The sequence below is a fragment of the Pagrus pagrus genome, assembly GCF_965226575.1.
Source record: "Pagrus pagrus genome assembly, chromosome: 12".
Taxonomy (NCBI): Eukaryota; Metazoa; Chordata; class Actinopteri; order Spariformes; family Sparidae; genus Pagrus; species Pagrus pagrus.
This window is the reverse complement of record NC_140196.1, coordinates 979,215-983,258: the sequence shown is the minus strand read 5'-3', so window position 1 is coordinate 983,258 and position 4,044 is coordinate 979,215. Positions and strand designations below refer to the sequence as shown.

The following is a 4,044-nucleotide window of genomic DNA, read 5'->3' as shown; positions in this document are numbered from 1 at the left end:
TGAGAACAGTGATGAAATCCAGGTTGTGTATATGTGGTTAATGCAGCAGCTTCAACAACACTTAAATTCCTGTTGTGTTCCAAAACTCACCTGTAAAGTGACAGAAAAGTAAAAAGAAGTAAAGCAACATGTCTTTGGATTTATTAAAGCCAGACAGACAGCAGATGAGCAGTGTTCTTCCACTGCAGCACAATGAGGAAGAAATCATGTCATTGGTTGAGTTGAGGCTAAATGGGCGGGGCCAATCAGCTCTTCACATTATGTTTTCACTTCAACTCAACCAATCCATGTTTGTCTGTTGTCACAGTAGCTCTGTGTCCAATCTTTATTGGTTCATGTGTTGTTGTATTTGTCATCAGTCCAGTGACGCTGGCTCAGACTGTAATGGGTTGATGGTGTGTGACTCCCTCTAGTGGATGTTGTGGAGTATTGTGTTGTCTTTGCTCCACAGGTTTTTGTACAGAGTTTTGGTGTTTCCTGTCACTGTGGGCTGCAGAGCACAGTAGTACACAGCAGAGTCTGTCACTGCAGCTGAGATGATGTTCAGATCTACACGTTTGTCTGCTTTGTTGATGTGAGCTGAGAAATCAGAGTGAGTTGGATGAATGAATCCTCCCTCTGTGATGTAGAGCAGGAACTCTGGTCTGGATCTCTGGTACTGTCTGTACCACTGGATATTGTTGATAGCAGTCTGAGCCTCATATTTACAGGTCAGGTTGATGTTTCTTCCTTCTTCAACATGTTCTTCACTTCTTTCTGGCTTTATGCTGTTCGTGGAAGCCAGCGCTGCAAAATGAGTGTTATTCATGTTAGTTAGTCTGTAACATTCTGACATCAAGAGACTCAACAGACCTTCTTTCATTTTCATCATTTTGAGATGTTTTCAATAAACCAAATGTCCTTTTCTATCGTGGATATTGTTACCGTCCACAGATACAGCTGTAGTTATTAAAGGAGACCAAATATGTGGTTCAGACAGCAGGTTGAATGAGGCTTTGATCTCTGTTCCAACACTTACCTATGAAGTGAGAGAAAAGTATAAAGAGGCAGAGCGACATGTCTTTGGAGTTGTTCAAGTCAGACAGACAGCAGATGTCAGCCCTTCTCCTCAACATCAAGCTGACTGTGCTTTTAGTTCTGCTCCGGAGACAGAAATCATCTCATTGGTTCAAGTGAAGGTCAGTGGGTGGAGCCAAAGAAAAACCTTTTCAGAGCTTCTCTGCCTTCCAAAGTTCAGTTGAGCCGGTGAGGTGATTTGTGAATCCAGCTGTGCCTCAGAGAAATGTTGACTGAATGTCCAGTTTCAGTCCTTCACACCACTGTGAGACCAAGACAGGTGACAGCAGAAGTAGGGGTGGACTTACCATTAGGCAAAAGTAGGCGGTTGCCTAGGGCCCCAAGTTCCTGAGGGCCCCATAAAAATCCTCATACACTTATGGTTAATGCAGTTTTACTTATTTGCACTTATTAATTATGTTTTTGATTAAAATCCTTTGCTAAAATGCCAGCAGAATGCTAATCGTATTATGTGTGTGTCGGGGCCCCCCTTCAGTCTCCACTACATTGGATCAGTCCATCTTACTGCACATGTGCAGAACGGATCCAGGAAGACAGCAGCAAAACGAAAACAAACGGCGCGAAGTGGCGAGAGAAGAAGAGGAGAGTATAGAAGAGAAAAGTAAAGAAAAGAGACAGATGAAAAGAAGCTGCCCCAGCCGAGCTGACAAGAGGAGAGAGAAGGAGGAAAACAGAAAGCTGATCTCCAAGTTAAGAAAGTGACGACTGTCTTCACTGCGGCTAGCAGCAGCGACAGCGTCTGGCAGCAGCAGCAGCGGCAGTAGCAGTGGCAGCAGCAGCAGCAGTGGCAGCAGCAGCAGCAGCGGCAGCAGCTAGCAACCCACACCCGGCAGGTACAACAACAACGACGACGTCGACACCTGTTGGGGAGGGTCCGTCGTGTAGAGATAAACTAGTGAGTATCAAAACTGTCCAAGGGGTGATTTTTCCCCCTATATCGATAAGTATTCCTTGAAGGCGGAAGCGTATGAGTCATTTTGAAGTAAACTTTGAATTTCATTTCTATTTGCTACAGAGGCTGAGAAAACATCAGAAACTATGTAACTTAAGGAAGTTAATTAACAGCTACTACCCCCAAGAGGGAGATACACTGTTCAATTTTAGGAACTTTATTCAAATCTAAATGAAATTAAAATTAACTTGTTTAAGGATACAGTGTTTAAATGGGCCACATGCCAAGGCTCTTTTAATGATCAATAGCTGGGATAGATAACTCTAAAAGGTCAAATATGACATTTCTAAAATGATATGGGTCAAAATCTTGATCAAAGATGTAAAGATTTATACAACTGCATTTAATGTTCAGACCTTAAAGCTCTGACTCAGCTGCTGGGACTTCACTTGTAAAATAGATTATAAAAATGACCCACGGTACATTTTTTACATCTGCAGCAATGTCAGTTCAAAATGTGATCAATTGATGCGTGTCCCTGAATACATGTTTTGTAGTGAGAGCTAACAGAGAGGAAACTTCTTCTATCTTGCTCGGTGTTGACATAACTGTCTGTGTCTTCCTGTTTCCGTTAGTGTGACTGGCTGAAATCCATGCAGGATGCAATCATTGTATCCTGCATGGATGTTGCACTGTATCCTTAACAAGTTCATTTTAATTTCATTTAGTTTTGAAAACAGTTCCTAAAATTGAACAGTGTGTCTCCATCTTGGGGGTTGATCTGAAAATGGTGATGATGAATGAGTATTTGTAATTAATGAAAACATTGGTTATTCATTGGGTTGTTGCAAATGTGTGTGATAATCTCTGGACACAAGGGACCTGAATTTAAAGAGAATGATGAATATAAACTTTATTCAGGGAGCACTTCATGATGAGGCGCACATGTCATGGAAAGACGAATGGGTGGATGTCCAGTGGAAAGGGGGCGTTATGTCCCATTCACTCCAACAAGAAGAAGCAGCTGTGGTGTCACTGTTGTAAAGGTAAGCCCAAAACAATTTGTTTTCATTACATGTGAGGTAGGAACTTTTCTTTGGAAAGATGAATTGATGTGAACCAATATCGGCAAATGTACAAATTATAGTGTGACTAGAGATAACATTTTTTTTAATGGCGATCATGAGTGTATGTAGTTTATTATATGCCCCCCATTATTGTTGTACAGTACCTGCATTTGATCTTGTTTAGATGGTAAAAGCCCTGATAAAGGCTTTCCCAGCCATCCCTGACATGAACTTCAGCACATCTAAAAAAAGAAATGGAGGAGAGGAGAGATCTGGCTCTTCACATCCTGGAGGCCTCAGGTAAAGGCTAATTAAGCATACAAATCAAAAACAAGATAGATAGGAGGTAAATATAATTAAATAAATGGTTGTTTTCTTTAGTCTTTGATGATCAAAATTGCTGTGCTATGTGTGCCACCTTCAAGCCACCAGGACCAGGAACTGCCATTGTACAATGGGTGAGTAATTGAAAAACAGTTAAAGACATGTTGAATTGTTATATAGCCATGAAAAAAATATAATGTTTAGGTGTCAAATAATAATAAATAAAAAAATTATTAAATATATAATTTGTTTTCAATTAAACAGATCCAATGTGATGACTGCGACCAGTGGTTCCATGGCTCATGTCTGTCCATGGACAAAACCTGGAAATGTCCCTTATGCCAATAGAAACAAGGGACATGTTTATGTTATAATAAAATCATTGGAGCCCTACTAGTGTTGCATCATGTTATTCCACTGGCTGCATGAGATACACCTCTTGTTTTTACATTTTACTTCTGTTCATAATTTTAATTAATTTTTATATGTAAATATTAGCATTTTAGCTTAAAGGCTTCCAGGTCATGTGATCAATTGATTCAAAATCATGTTGGGGTCATGTAACTACACTGGCTGCATGAGATATGCCTCTTGTTTTTACGTTTTACATCTCGAAATATTTTTTATTAATTTTCATTAATTTTTAAGTGTAAATCTTCTGTCTTCTGTCCACTGGGGAATATC

At 40.2% G+C, this 4,044-nt stretch overlaps 1 long non-coding RNA gene across 1 annotated transcript; it reads left to right on the top strand.

The window, feature by feature from the left end:
- The first annotated feature begins 3,236 nt into the window (after nucleotides 1-3,236).
- Nucleotides 3,237-3,751, top strand: LOC311266786. Its single transcript, XR_014623770.1, has 3 exons — nucleotides 3,237-3,336; nucleotides 3,418-3,494; nucleotides 3,625-3,751. It is a non-coding gene; the product is annotated as an uncharacterized lncRNA (long non-coding RNA).
- Nucleotides 3,752-4,044: the final 293 nt, after the last annotated feature.